This window comes from Talpa occidentalis, unplaced genomic scaffold (genome assembly GCF_014898055.3).
Source record: "Talpa occidentalis isolate TD23 unplaced genomic scaffold, MPIMG_talOcc4v2.1 talOcc4.2, whole genome shotgun sequence".
Lineage (NCBI taxonomy): Eukaryota > Metazoa > Chordata > Mammalia > Eulipotyphla > Talpidae > Talpa > Talpa occidentalis.
Genome location: NW_023602073.1, coordinates 127,220,493 through 127,236,598, shown reverse-complemented (window position 1 = coordinate 127,236,598; position 16,106 = coordinate 127,220,493). Strand labels below are relative to the sequence as shown.

General features: G+C 39.4%; 1 protein-coding gene across 4 annotated transcripts in view; it reads right to left on the bottom strand.

The window, feature by feature from the left end:
• The window catches only part of ARG1 (arginase 1), a 138,257-nt gene extending 126,064 nt beyond the window's left edge, over nt 1-12,193 (bottom strand). For all 4 annotated transcript variants that reach the window (XM_054697838.1, XM_054697839.1, XM_054697840.1 and 1 more), the window contains exon 1: nt 12,044-12,193. The gene's annotated coding sequence lies outside the window, so the exon portion shown is untranslated. The remainder of the gene's footprint in view (nt 1-12,043) is intronic.
• Between the last annotated feature and the right edge of the window lie 3,913 nt (nt 12,194-16,106).

Here is a 16,106-nt window from a genome sequence, read left to right as displayed (position 1 = left end):
GAGGAGAGAGAAGTAGGAACAGAGAAAATATTCAAAGAGATAATTGAAGAGAACTTCCCAAATGTGAAGAAGGAGCTGAAAATTGATATACAAGAAGCAAGAAGAACACCAAACTTCCACGACGAAAGAAAAAATACAGCAAGACACATAATAGTAAAGCTCCCAAGAATCCAGGACAAGGAAAAAAATAATGAAGCTGGCAAGAGGGAAGAAACAGATAACATTCAAAGGAAAGCCAATCAGGCTGACATCAGACTTCTCCGAAGAAACACTACGGGCAAGGAGAGAGTGGAGGGACATAGTCAACAGACTCCAAGAAAACAGATGCCAACCAAGAATACTCTATCCCGCAAAGCTCTCCTTCCTCTTTGAAGAAAGAATATGGACCTTCCCAGACAAACAGAAACTCCGGAATTTCATTGCAACTAAACCCCCACTCCAAAAAATACTACAAGGAGTCCTAAAGCCAGAACCTCAGAGGGACGAATAACAAAGAAGGCCAAAAAAAAAAAAAGTTATTAAAGAATAAATAAATAAAATCAAAGGAAAGACAAACACAATGGCAAATACAGATGTTAACATATCAATATTAACTCTAAATGTAAATGGACTAAACTCTTCAATAAAGACACAGAGTTGCAGCCTGGATTAAGAAACAAAACCCAACCTTTTGCTGTCTACAGGAAACACATTTAGCTACAAAAGATAAAAATAGGCTCAAAGTTAAAGGATGGAAAACAATCCTACAAGCAAATGGGCCAAAAAAGAAAGCAGGAACAGCTATACTTATATCAGATAAACAGATTTCAAACTCAAAAGATAAAAAGAGACCCCAATGGTCACTACATTATGATCAAGGGGACAATATTTCAAGAAGAAATAACACTCATTAACATATATGCACCAAACGAAGGAGCACCAAAATATATCAGACAACTGTTGTCCTCTCTGAAAACAGACATCAGAGAAAACACATACGTAGTGGGAGACTTCAACACACCACTATCAACAATGGATAGATCAACAAGACAAAAAATAAGTAAAGAAACCAAAGCTCTAAATAAGGACCTAGAGCAATTGGGCTTAACAGACATCTATAGAACACTAAACCCCAAAAAAACGGAGTACACATTTTCTCAAGCGCACACGGATCATTCTCCAGGATCGATCACATACTGGGGCACAAGACAAACATCAACAGATACACCAAGATTAAAATCATATCAACCATCTTTTCTGACCATGAAGGCATCAAACTAGAAATAAACCATAAAAAGAAGGCAAGGAACTTTCCTACCTCATGGAGATTAAAAACCACACTACTGGAAGACCACTGGACTAATGAGGAGATCAAAGAGGAAATTAAAAAATTTTTTGAATTGAACGACAAGGAGGACACCAATATCCTAAATGTATGGGATGCAGCAAAAGCAGTAATAAGAGGAAAATATATAGCAATAGAAGCTCACATCAAGAAACAAGAAAGAACTCAAAGAAACAACCTAATCTCGAAGCTCAAAGATCTAGAAAAAGAACAACAAAAAACCCCAAAACCAGTAGAAGAAAAGAAATAATAAAAACCAAAGCAGAAATAAATGAAATTGAAACTAAAAAAACAATCCAAAAGATCAATGAAACCAAGAGCTGGTTCTTTGAAAAAATAAATAAAATAGACAAACCCCTAGCCAGGCTCACAAAGGAAAAGGGAGAAAGCACAAATAAACAGGATCATCAATGAAAGAGGAGAAATCACAACGGACACAGCAGAAATCAAAAGAATAATCAGTAACTACTATGAACAGTTATATGGAAACAAGTTTAACAATCTAGAGGAGATGGACAAATTCCTACAACTCTACAATCACCCAAAGCTAGATAAAGAAGAAATAGAACACCTAAACAGACCAATTACAATTAGCGAAATTGAAATGGTAATTAAAAACCTCCCCAAAAACAAAAGCCCAGGACCTGATGGATTTACAAATGAATTCTACAAACATTCAGAGATGAATTAGTGCCTATCCTTCACAAACTCTTCCAAAAAATTGAGAAGGAAGGGACAATACCAAACACGTTCTATGAAGCCAACATTACACTAATACCAAAACCGAACAAGGACAACACAAAAAAGGAAAACTACAGGCCAATCTCCCTAATGAACACTGATGCAAAAATCCTCAATAAATTTTAGCCATCAGAATCCAACAATGTATCCATAAGATAATTCACCACGACCAAGTAGGATTCATTCCAGGGGCACAAGGATGGTTTAACATCCGAAAATCAATCAACGTTATCCAACACATCAACAAAAAGAAATATAAAAACCATATGATAATATCAATAGATGCTGAGAAAGCTTTCGACAAAGTGCAACACCCATTCATGATAAAAGCCCTTGAAATTCTTGGGATACAAGGAACATACCTCAACATCATAAAGGCCATCTATGACAAGCCAACAGCCAGTATCATTCTCAATGGTGAAAAGCTGAAAGCAATTCCATTAAGATCTGGAACAAGACAAGGATGTCCACTCTCACCACTGCTTTTCAATATAATACTGGAAGTCCTAGCCAGGGCAATAAGACAAGAGAAAGACATCCAAGGAATCCAAATAGGAAAAGAAGAAGTCAAACTATCACTATTTGCAGATGATATGATATTATACATAGAGAACCCCAAAAACTCCACAGAAAAGCTAATTCAACTCATCAATCAGTTCAGTAAAGTGGCAGGATACAAAATCAACACGCAAAAGTCAGTAGCCTTCCTATACACAAACAATAAATCTGAAGAAGAAGAAATCAAAAAAACCATCCCTTTTGTTATTGAAACAAAAAAAATCAAATATTTGGGAATCAATCTAACAAAAGAGGTAAAGGACCTATACAAAGAAAACTATAAAACACTGTTAAAAGAAATAGAAGAAGACACAAAGAAATGGAGAGACATCCCCTGCTCGTGGATTGGAAGAATAAACATTATTAAAATGGCCATCCTTCCAAAAGCAATATACAGATTCAACGCTATTCCAATCAAAATTTCAATGTCATTCTTCAAAGAAATAGAACAATTATTGATGAAATTCATATGGAATCACAAAAAACCCCGAATAGCCAAAGCTCTCCTGAAAAAAAAAGAAGGGAATGGAGGCATTACACTCCCAGACTTCAAACTCTACTACAAAGCCATAATCATCAAAACTGCATGGTATTGGAACAAGAACAGACATACAGACCAATGGAATCGAATAGAAAATCCAGAAATAAACCCACAGATTTATGGTCAACTAATCTTTGACAAAGGAGCAAAGACTATGTATTGGAGCAAAGAAAGTTTGTTCAATAAATGGTGCTGGGAAAACTGGGTCGCTACATGCAAAAGAATGAAGCTTGACCACTACCTCACACCATACACAAAAATCAACTTAAAATGGATTAAAGAACTAGACATAAGACCTGAAACCATAAAATATATAGAAGGAAATATAGGCGAAACACTACGTGATTTGCACATCAAAGACATCTTTACAAACACATCACCCCAAGCAGTGATAGTGAAGGCAAAGATAAACAGCTGGGACTACATCAAATTAAAGAGCTTCTGCACAGCAAAAGAGACAATAACAAAAACAAAGAGAAACCCCACCAACTGGGAGAACATTTTTGCACCCAACACTAATGATAAAGGACTGATCACAAAAATCTGCAAAGAGCTGATGAGACTCAACAACAACAAAGAAAATAATCCAGTCAAAAAATGGGCAGAAGAGCTAAAAAAGACTTCTCTCAAGAGGAAATGCAATGGCCAACAGGCATATGAAAAATGTTCAACATCACTTGCCATCAGGGAAATGCAAATCAAAACTACCATGAGATACCATCTCACACCAGTGAGAATGGCACATATTGAAAAAACTAGCAACAACAAATGCTGGCGAGGGTGTGGAGAAAAAGGAACTCTTCTACACTGTTGGTGGGAGTGCAAACTGGTCCAACCACTGTGGAAAGCTGTGTGGAGATTTCTGGACCTACTAAACATAGAGCTTCCATATGATCCAGCAATTCCACTCCTAGGTATTTACCCAAAGGACACAGAAACATCAATTCCAAAGAACACCTGCACCCCTATGTTTATAGCAGCACTGTTTACAATAGCTAAGCTTTGGAAACAACCCAAATGCCCAAAAATAGATGACTGGATCAAGAAGATGTGGTCCATATATACCATGGAATATTACTCAGCATTCAAAAAGATAAACACATGCAATTTGCAGCAACATGGATGGCGCTGGAAGGGATCATGCTCAGCGAAATAAGCCAAAAGAAAAAGAAAAATACCGGATGGTCTCACTCATAGCAGGAATCTAGAAACTTAAATAAGGGACCAGGAAAACGAATAACTATAAGAAAGTGAAAATCAAAATCAACAAAAAACTATGAACCAGAGACACTTTTAGGGGGTGGGGGCGGGAGGGGAGGGATTGGGGTCAGAATGGGGGGCTGCAATTGTATGGGGAATACACAATAAAATTTATTATTAAAAAAAAAAAAAAAAGAGAATTACATAAAGCTTATTTTAAAAAATATTACATATACATCTATATCCTAATACACTGAAATGACAAACTCAGCATCCTGTGATTTTTCCACTAATTTTCAATCCCACCTTATTAGGAATCAATAAAATCATCAGTCAGCTCCAGTTAAAGCAACTGTCTTTTTCCTAGTCTACTCTAGATTTTTTTTCTTTGCCTGGCACCTGCATTGTGCCCTGTTGCTCTTCTATTTTAGGCTGGTTTGTTGGAATGGTTATTTCCTCATTTTATGCCAGCATCCTAATATTTCCAGACTTCCTGTAATTGTTCAAACTCTGAAACTTATGCACTAAAATTGCATCAATTAGATTTCTGTGCTCACTCTCACTCCTAATTACACAGAATTAAATATTCCCTTCTGAATCCCAATCTCTCTGGAAAATACCAGTCCCCAGAGAAAAATGGGCAAGGCTGTCCCTTGGCTCTGAGCTTCTAAGGATTGCCAGGCACTCTTTTTATCTAAAAGGATGGTCTGCCTTCACAGAGCAGCCAGGGAGGAGAGGCACAGGATCATAGGCTGTCTGCAGAGAAGGTCCTGCTCCTGTTTGCTGTGAGTGATAAAGAATTTACAACCTGAGGATATTAGTTATAGGAAATTTGGTTGCATAAAGAAGATGCAATATAGTCGAAGGAGACTCCTCCCCATCGTCCATGAGAATGAGTTTAGTTAATAAGTGTAGTTAGTGACCCAGGCTCAAATAGAGATATAATGTGGATGGGAAGAACTAAAATTTTCATCAAACATTAAGTCATTGTTGTAATCAGATGATAAAAATAACATGAGTAGAACATTGAAGGTATTGATGAAACTACAATGAAGTCCTCCAAAGCAGGAAAGTTAAATTTTAAACTGTTCTTGGATTTTATTCAAATTCAATTTTCAAAAGGATGAGGTGCTATAATTTTTAAATCACTCCAGAAAATTAGTCTTTCTCAAAAATGGTCTATTCCTTAAGGAAAGGCACTCTATAATGAAAGGCAGTAGAGATCTATAATTGCATGAAATGAGAATTTTCTAGTCAATTTGGGCAGAGAACTGAATTGAGTTAGAAAATCTGTGCTGCAAATCTTGGATCTTCCAACTAAATAAAGCAACAGTAGAGACATTTACATTTGGATTTTTGCGTGTGTTTTTTTAAATAGAATTATTTTGATACTATGTAGGCCTGAATTATAGAAATAGAAACTTGATTTACTAGAATAATCTTCCTCAAGTGGAGAACAAAAAATATCATCCCTATGATTTTTTTGATAAATGGATTGAACTGTAGAAATCCTAAACTCGGTCCTCCCTGGTAACGCAAGGGGTTAAGCACCGCGCTATGAAGCAATACAAAGCTTGTGCAGCACGACCCCAGCCCACCAGGTAGCAACCCACATGGCAAAGCAGACTCTCCTGTCTTGCCTGCTGCTCCCCTCAACAGTGTATTTCAGTCAGTCTGCCTGTTCTCCCCATTCTGTCTCTGGTGTATCCTCTCTTTCAAACACACACACACACACACACACACACACACACACACACACCCTCATCTCTGGCCTGTGCCCCAGCTCTTGTATGCACAAATAAATAAACTAAAAAAAAAAAAAAATCCCAAACTCCCTGTAAGCCAGAACCAGAGACACATGTAAATGAGATGATGGATACAAAATATTTATTTATTAATTCAATAAATTTTTATTAGTACCAGGAGCTAGTCTAGCCAGCACATTTAACAGTCATTCCTTTCATTAATCTTTTGGATTGAACACCAACAGGCTCTTGCAGACACATTTCTAAAGATAAAGATGTTTATAAAATTATTTTCTCTCCCATTTTATCCCAAATAGGTGCTAATAACTCTTTGCCAATCCCACTAACAATTTCAAGTGATTCTTTCTACACTTCCTTTATTTAAATAATCATATGTGCATATAGTTATTTTCTTTATACTATGCATATTTACAAACTATAGTATGTGTATATGTATATCTATATTAGTCTGTATTATTTTTCACTTCATTAAGTATTGATTCATGCCTAATGCATGCAGATATAACTTCTTATTTTACTTAGTCACAGGGTATTCTATAGACTAAAATTCCATATTTTAAAACACTCAATTACTACCTTATTGACAGACCTTCCATTTTTTCTAGTCTTTGTAAATAAGCAAATTGCCACAGCAAACATTCTTTAAGTATACATTTTTATGCAAATATTTTTTTCTGTTGAATATATTTCTTTGAAAAAAGGCATCATTCCTATGTGAAACATATATGCATTTTCAGTTTTAATAAAAATGTTAGATCAGTTTTGTGTAAGTTACGGCAGTTTACAATCACAACAACAGTCACTGTGAGTTTCTCATACCCTAACCAGCACTTGATATTATCATTATCTTTAACTCTGGAATCCAATAGTGAAGAACAGCAGCTCATTTTTATTTTAATTTCTATTTGCCAAATGACAAAGGTTCATATATTTACTGGACATTTTACTTTTCTGCAGACTGTTTGTGGTTGACATTCTAGGTCCTTTCTCTATTGGATTGTTTATAATTTGCTTGCATGTTTGCTAGAAGCTCTTTGAAATATAATCCTTTGCTATGTGTATTGCAAACATTTTTTCCCCAGATTCTTTGTCTTTTTTTTTCCATACTAAAGTTTTGATTACTGTGGAAAAAATTCTATCAAGTTTTATTATTTTGTCTTTTTTTTCCTGCTATGATGTATACGCCCACTAAAATTTCTACCCTGGATATTTACAGATATTGTCTTCATTGGTAACCCCTGCAACTTTCCCGTCCGATAACATCTTTCAAAACCCACCTTTAGCTACTTTTCTCCCCAAACCTTTTTCTGCACACTGTCTATCTAGGCTCTGTTCTCTCAGTCACCCTAATTTTTCTGGGGGCATTTTGTTTATTGGCTTTGGTTTTTCTTTTTGTTTGCAGGCTTGATCTGATTTGTCAAAGACAAAAATGATATGGGAACATACTTTTGCTTTCTTCAAGCAATAAAATAGGCAGAAGCATGGACACTTGAACAGAAGCTTGAGAGGAATGACTGACGACTCTCCTTGTCCTTGACTGAGAGGAGAGATAGTGCTCCACCAGATGTGCTCACTGACTCCTCCCTTCAGTAACCGCTTTCCTGCTTTCTTGTCCACTACACATTCCAGAAGGCAAGTTAGAAAAGCACTATTAGCTTTTCTAGCTATCATTGTCCTATTGTCACCATAGCGACAGATGTTATGTGAAATCAACTGCTTTATTGTGAAAACAATGTAGGTTGAAAGTGGCCTTGGGGAAGTCACAAAGAACATGAGATTGAATTCTGATATACTCCCCTGTGGGGTTTCTTTTCTATATTAGTTTTTCTTTTAAATATATGTTATTGCAAGACAATAAAATAAAAAGTCAAAAGGTCACCTTTTGAAATATTTCAATGATTACTTGATTTAATAGTATGAGAACAGGTCTTGGTGGGAGACTTGAAAGCGAAATCACATATATACAAACCAGAGACCTTCAAAGCAGCAAAAGAAACCATGGCAGTGAGTGGGTTGTATGCTGAACATTGGCTGTGGTCGTTGCTGTCTCCTGAACACTAAATTCTGCCTGGACCAAAATTAGAACTAAAAACACATACATTTGGGATATGATACCATCCAATTAACTAATTAGAGACCTAATTCATTGCAAATGAGGCCTTTCAAATTCCAAATGGTAAATCAAACTAAATAATGGCATAGTCAACATTTTAATCCCATTGAAAATATATAGCTATCAAGGATGAAATAATACAATGGGGACAACAAGAAAGGAGCAAGAAATTCTTGTTATTATTGCAAGCTTAGGCCAATAGTGAATTGAGGAGACATGTTATCTAGAGAACAGGACTCTACAAATGACTGGGATGTGTCATTTATTGAATAAGTCATCAACATTATAGGGACTTTGAACAAGATTTGATTTAAAAAAATTCCTGATCCTTTGTAAGAAATTAACCAGGAAGGACTTAGGCATAACACAAAAAAGGTTTATACTATCTGAAAACCCTAGGAGTCAGAATAATGACATGGTAGGTACAGACAAGTGTATTTTCAGTTGCTAATCTGTTGTGACAATCACAAATGAGAATTATGGAATAAAGCAAAGAAAATTTATGAAGTTGAAAAATTGATGGCTATTTCTTTATATTCATCCATCCAATTTTAGATCAAAATTTTAGACCAAAATATTAATTTGGTCTAATTTATAGCCATTTATTTATAAAAAATGATGGACACCATGTCATCAAAGTGGCAATTCATATAGATTAAATTTTAAATCTGGAAATCAAGAAAATTTGAAGACCAAAGAATCTAATGAATTTTAAGGAAAGTAACTACATTTATGTATTTATTATTTTAAATTTAGCCAAGAAGAATTTCTGAAAATGTAAGGCACTGCTATCAGAAACCTACCTTCACTCCCTAACTCTGCTCCTTACTTGTTATGTAATTCTAATAAATTTATAGCCTCTAAACTTCAGTTTCCCTATCTGGAATTCCATCTCACAATGTTTTGTGTGGATTCAATGAGAAAATGCACACAAAGAGCTAATTTCAAATTTTGTAATATTCAATAGAACGACCATTATGATTGTTATTGTTATTCAGCCATGCAATCAACCCACCTAAGAATTTTAACAGCTTTTTTCAAACCTTAGGAATTTATAACTAATAGTATGCAGTTAAAGCTAACTTTATTAGTATTTGTTTTGAACTAGTATAAAAGATCCAGCCATTGTTCTTCATGCTCACATGGGTGCAAACAAGGCCTGAAATCTGTATATTTCATCATCTGGTATTTCTGACCAGGATTACAAATTGTCATTGAAAACAGTTAAATTAAATCTGAAAAGAGTTTCCCTAGAGAATATGCAATAATTTGGAGTCCAAGAAGTAGTGAGAAGAAAAGCAATTCGAAATAAATCCATGTATTTAAAATATTTATTTCATGAAAAATGTTAGCCTTACATTTGCAGTATCATATTAAAAGAATATAAATGTCAATTTATTTGCAAACCAGAAGTTGTCTGGGATTTAGATCACAAGTTAATGTCATGTTCTTTCAGCAATCTGAGGCATAAGAATTGGGAAACAGTGATGAATTATACAATTATATTGTATTTGTTTAATTTAGTAAAGTTGACAGATAACTGTTTACCTCTGAAATTGGTTTCTGAGAAATGAAAAGAACACAGGGAACACATAGAAAACTCAAATTAGTTTTGGTTAAGAGCTCTTCCAAAGGCAGGATATTTCTAAGCAGAAAGCCACTCCTATCCTGCATCTTATCTGAGAACCACAACTTGCAGTATCTGAAGTAACATGATTTGGAAACAATAGATCTCAGACTTTTTTGATATTAAAGTCTTCTTAAGAGATCCCCAATGTCCTCTGGACCAATGCCTCCATTTATAAGAAAACATTGTTGAACTTTTCAGCTGATTGTCACATCAGATCTTATAAGGTTGAAGAGCAGGCATTTGGAAAAGATCTGGAAATTATGGTTCTCTCTCCAGTTCATGTTCCCAAGGTGCTTCCCCTACCCATAAGCCACTGTGTAGGGACACTGTTTCTGGGCTAGTGCTGACCCTGAGTGCTTTCCTGTGACTCTCCAGGACTCCTGACCATGTGCTCTCAACCATGGTCCACTTCACCAATCTAGGCTGAAAGCACATTTGACTCTCATTTTCCATCCCATTCATTTTCTCTACTACCAAAAAGGCTATATAGATGAAGGCATTAAGTAATTTTTCAACCATCTAACGTTAATCTGATGCCTGACCTAGAAGAAAGCATACTCACAAATATGTCTTGTGAGTTGAGACTCACAAGCAGTCTCAACTTTTTTCACCTTTCTCACAGAGGTAAATTCCACTCTCATCTAATCATTGAGAAAATATATTTCCAATACCCCCAGGGTGCAAACTCATTATATATAATCCCATTTAGCATGGCCTTAAGGAATGTAAGTTGGCCCAATACCTCCTCTGAAGTCTCTATGGCTGTCTCACCATCCTGCTTCAGACTGGTACTGTAATAGCAACACCCAGCAGTTTCCTAACTGTTAGCTCTAGGATTTCTCTGCACTCCCAAGAGCCTGCCATACCCAAGACACTACCCAAACACTGGATGGTAACATGGAACTGGTCTTTGGAAGTGGAAAAGTTAGGACTGCCAGGTAAATTGCTGTGTACACTAAACTTCAAGGAAAAAGGATTCCCTCAAGAAAACCAGAGAAGCTTAGGAAAATTGTAACTGGATGGTTGATTTAGAAACTATCTTCTTTGCCTTTCCTGTATTGTTTCCTAATTGCATTAAAGTTCCTTTTCATTAAAGGAACATCAGTTCTTTACTCTTCCTCTCATATGTTTTTGTGTTGATGTGGTAGATGGCAGAATCTATTTAGAGCAGGCAAGTTTGTGGGTCTGGGATGCCCCTCTCCATGCCCTGTAACAAAATCACTATATTGTTCCCCACCCCTTTTTTAAGTTAAAATGTTTTTCAGGGAATTTTATTTACACAGAGTAATTGCAATTAAAATTGCTGGGAATTCAAAACTCAATGCATGTTTAGTCATTGATGTGATCTGGTCACTGAATTAAAGCTCATTGTCATATCCTAAAGCTGTATTTTCTAGTAGGCAGAGAGCTCAATCCTTCAGACTCTGCCATTTCAGTCTTGGCTGGGCTCCATTTTAATTTCTGACCACACTCGTCTTTTGACTTAAAAATATATCAATTAGAAATAAATCTCTAGTATTTCAGACCTGAGGTCTTTTCCTTTGGTCAAAGAAGATAATCTTGAAGTAATTTCCAAGAAATCCTTTCTAACAACACCCATAACCTGTGCCAAAGTGATCTGGCTCATTAGGAAAATTTTCTGATAAACATCCCCAACATCTGGATATTTGAGCACTGAGGTTAATGACTTTCATAACCTTTTTGTTGTCATTACCTTAATGGTTCTGAAAACCTGAAACGTGTTTAAGATCTAGAAGAGCCAAGTACTTTGAGTGGAAATTCAGTAAATACACAAAGGAAAAACACACCAGGTTCCTGGAATAGCATAACAAGTTGGTTTTTTGTTGTTGTTTTTTTCCCCCGACACAGGTTTTATGCCAGTTTAGCTATTTGGTGCTATTGTTGTAGAAATAAATTCTAGCCTTTTACCCAGGCAGAGGGAAAGCAAGCGGTACTTCAGGAATGGTGAGGTTGTTATAGAGCAACCCCGATATTAAACGGGTTCCTGGCTGTGGGTCCTCACCCGCGCGCTTTAAAGGGACTTATGAATACTCTACTACAGACACACGCAAAAGGGTTAATAAAAGGTTTATTTACAAGAGAAAAAGAAATAAGGAAAATGTACAACTCAGGGAGAAAATAGGGAAATAAAGTCTTTAATGCGTCCTACCCGATCCGACGACCTGGAAACCCCAAAGTCACTCTCAGAGCTAGACGGACGCCGCGAGCTGGCCGAGGGCCCCAAAATGGAGAGAGCCCCCAAAGCCCACGTGTCTGCCTTTTGTATCCACCTGGCTGCTTAACCCCACCCTCAGGTCCCAGCCACCTTCCCTTTGGTGGTGATGGGATTTGGAGTTCCCAGTGTCTTTGGCTTTGACCTGGGGTGGGGGTGGAGTCCACAAAGCCTGTATGGAATTTGCTTTGGGACTGCCTTTTCCCCCTAACAAGGTCAGGAGAAGCTTTATTACTCATGCATGAGGTCCCAGACCTGGATAGCCCCGTAAGGTCTGAGCACCCGTTTAAAAACCAAGGGGTCCTGTTATACACAACTGTCTCCGTATCTGTTACATTTATAACATCGTTTTTTCAGCAGGCACAACCATTTGCAGCAAAGTCCCCAGACAAGGGGAGCAAAGCAAGGGGGGAAAAATGCAGGCATTCGGGCATGGCCTTGGAGAGGGAGACCAGCTTGGCAGGCTGCCCGACCTTGTAGATAAGAGTGCTGAGGCCCTGGCCATGAATCTTGAAAGGGAAGGAACTGTAAGTAAGCAAACTTGTTGATTATGCCTGCATTGGAATGTTCATTGCACCTAGCCCAGGCAGTTCTGTTGGAATCTTTATTATTTTCATTTGCTCATTAATATATTTTCTCATCACTATGAATGTACTGCTCCCTGGAATCCTTGATTCTTCAGCAATCTCCTGCTCATCCTCTACCCCTCTCTGCAAGTTCTCACCTCCCCAGGGACTCTCAGACACTGGGGCAAAGTTTGCCATCAGACTCAGATTTTTTTCACATTCAAACTTAGCTATATTAGTCTACACTAGTTAGTACATATATTTCCCTCCCAAATTAAGATCTCTCCTGAGACAATTGAGAAGCCGTGAGATGTACAAGATTAATTGACAGTAATTTTGCACTACTAGAAATTCTTTGGTAGCTAGAAGAACAGTAAATTTGTTTCTGGCAGCAGCGGATTCTCTTCCCTGATCTGTAGCTCTCCCTCCTCTAGGTTCTTCGAGCCTTAAAGAGATTTCTGGCAATCTACTCTTTGCCTGGATTTAGTGACATCTCTCATTAAATATTAAAACAAATACTCAGAAAGCACTGAAATGTTGTAAGAGTAGTCATAGTAACAGCAATGTTTTGGGGCTAGTTCTCACAGTAGAGCATCCCCTCTTCGGCTGTGGTCTCCACCACAAGCCATGTTCCCCACTGTCCCCCAAGGACTGGTTCCTCAGCACCTCACCCTTATTCAGAAGTGAACGGGGCATCACTAACAGGTGATTTTAAGAGGCTCACCTGCCTTCTTTAGCATCCCTTAGCTGCTTAACAGCTCAGGGCTTCCTGAGCTTGACTCCAGCTTTTTGCCTCATCTAAATCAGCTTTTTGATACTTCTCCTGCCTGGCTGCAGAAACTTCCTCAGCAGGAAGGCGAGGGCTTCCTCCATCAGCGGCCCTGAGCTACTCTCATGCCTGCCCCTTCCTCTACTCTGGCCACTGCCTCTTGGGGCTGTGGCCCTGGAAGGGCCGGGCAGCACATTGGGGGCTTTATGCCACCCAGGCCCACCAGCTACCCCTTGATTCTCACCTCCTGGGGTGTATAAACAATCCCAACCATCCGAGGTCTCACAGTCATCATCAACCTGCCAAAGTTCCCCCACCTTTTGGCAACATCAGTTCTTTGCTCTTCCTGACGAGCCTGCTGCCTTGGGGTAGTGGGCTGGTCCTCTCAGGCCATCTCCTGCTCCACACAAGGTCTCATCCCACAGCTCCCGGACTTTGTTCACCTCCTGTGCTGTGCCGCTTCCCTAGCTCCTCTCACAGCTCCCAGACTCCTGTCACCACCTGTGCCACCATGGCGCCTCCAGTGTTGTCTTTGACTCCATTTGCAGGGCTGTGAGGGGACACTCATCCCCCAACCCTGCCTCTGAGCAGGCACCATATATCCATCCAATGCCTCTCCCACTGTGTGCAGAGTCCTCTCCACCTGGACCAGGGTCTTGGGAGGCACACACAGAGAGGAAGCCAGTCAATGAGCACTGCAGGCTCATAGACCGCCACCCCTCTGTCCATCCCGAGGCCCTCGGAGGGTTCCATACCCATCTGCATTTAATCCTGCCGACCTATGCCAAATGTTATGCCAGCAAGGCATGGGGCAGAGCAGGTCCTGGAGACCTTAGTGGCTTTTTCAGCCTTTTAATGATCTTTCTTCACCATTTGTAGTGAGGCAAACTGGTGCTGGGAGGCTAGCTGGTCTCCCAGCCCGGGCAAATCCTTACCCTCTCTGGATTCTCCGCTGCTCCCCACCCACCAGGTCCTCTGCCACACTCCTCCCTCTCTGACACTGCCATTGTATGCTCAGTCTTTCAGCTCAAGCTCCCAAGTGCCTTCTGCATTCAAGGCCACAGGTGATAGCCACAGAGAACAAAGGCCTGAGCATTCTTCATTTATCCTGCAGGCACCCAGTAGCCACACCCAAATGCCTAACAGCAGAAACTGAGATAGCAAGTGTTTATTGTTTTAAGCCAGCCTGATTGGGGTTGAGCAAGTGTTTGTTGTTTTAGGCCAGCCTTTATTGGGGTTGTTTGAGCTGTAGGAATAGACTGTTAAAAGTGCTGCATCCTGCCCTCAGCTGGGGCCTGTGGGCGTAAGCTCCCATCCTGTCACTCCATCTGAAGCCAGTCACCAGTGGGCCACCTCGGCAGGCTTGTGTCACCAACTGCTTTTGGCCTGATGGGAAGAACTCACCCGGTAGACAGGGCTACCTGTCTTGCTGAAATTGTGGAATGCCTGGCTAATTTTGTCTCATTCCTTGAAAATGAATACATTTAGTCTGTGAGAAAGAAGGAGCTGAAAGGAAGTGCTCAGTGAGAGGTCCTGAGCAAGGCTTGGTCATAGCTACCCAGGGACCTGGGAAGGAAAAGTATCTGGTTTTATGGCTTCGTGGTTGGCCCTCATTAAGCTCTTTGTAGACATTGCTCTGATACTCAGGGTGACCCCCCCCCCAACATGGATATTGTTATTCCTGCCTTACAAGTGACTGAACAGAAGTCCAGAGAGGGTAAATGATTTGCCTAATGTCACCCTCATTCAAAATGGAGACAAATTCTTCCCAATTCCTCCTTGACTCCGTGTTTCTTTAGGAACCAGTGAACTCCAAGTGGTGACCCTTACATGGCTATGCCCGGTATCACCCCCTCCAAGCAACATTTTTTCCTAGCTAGCTTAGTGATTTAGATCCTCAACCCCATCTAGTCCTCTGCCAGGGAGTCTGTGGTCCCCTGCAGGCTCAGCTCTGATGCTGAGAAGGAGCCTATGACTTGTCCCAGACCAACTCATTTTCCAAGTGACCAAATTGGATTTGAGTCCAGCTATGGCTGACTCCAGAACCTGTATCCCATTGGCTGGTTCTGCTTGCTCTAGAGAAACTGCCATAATCTTGCTCAGGTCTGCACAATTGAGCAATGTACAAACATGTAGCACTTTACACAGTTCTTGCCCAGGAATATGGGAAAAGGAGACCTCCAAGCACACCCAGGTTAACTTTTGTGCATGCCCTATTCCCAACCTTACCTGATCATTTACTGATTGCAGCAGCTTTTCTCAATGCTTCATTATCCTAAGGAGAGGACCCAATGCCAGGTTCCCAAATAGGACTTGAGTCTTTTCCAGGTCAAAAATGCTGCTGGTTCAGATCTCATCTGAGCTCCGGGCTCTGCCGTCTGGTTGCAAGGAAGCAAACAGCCTGCAGTTCTGCAGTCTGCTTTACATTTTTGTCTGTTTCTCCTGTTGACCTAAGCAATTGTGTTGAATCTTTTGGCTTGATCCTCTTAATCTCTACTTACTAATATTGATACCTCCCCTCCCTCTATTAGAATAAATCCCCTTCCAATCAACATTGCCTACCTTCTTTTTTAAAAAAAGATGTATTTATTTATGCATACAAGAACTGGGGTACAGGCCAGAGGTACAGAGGGGTGGGAGGATTCACCAGAGACAGAGTGGGAAG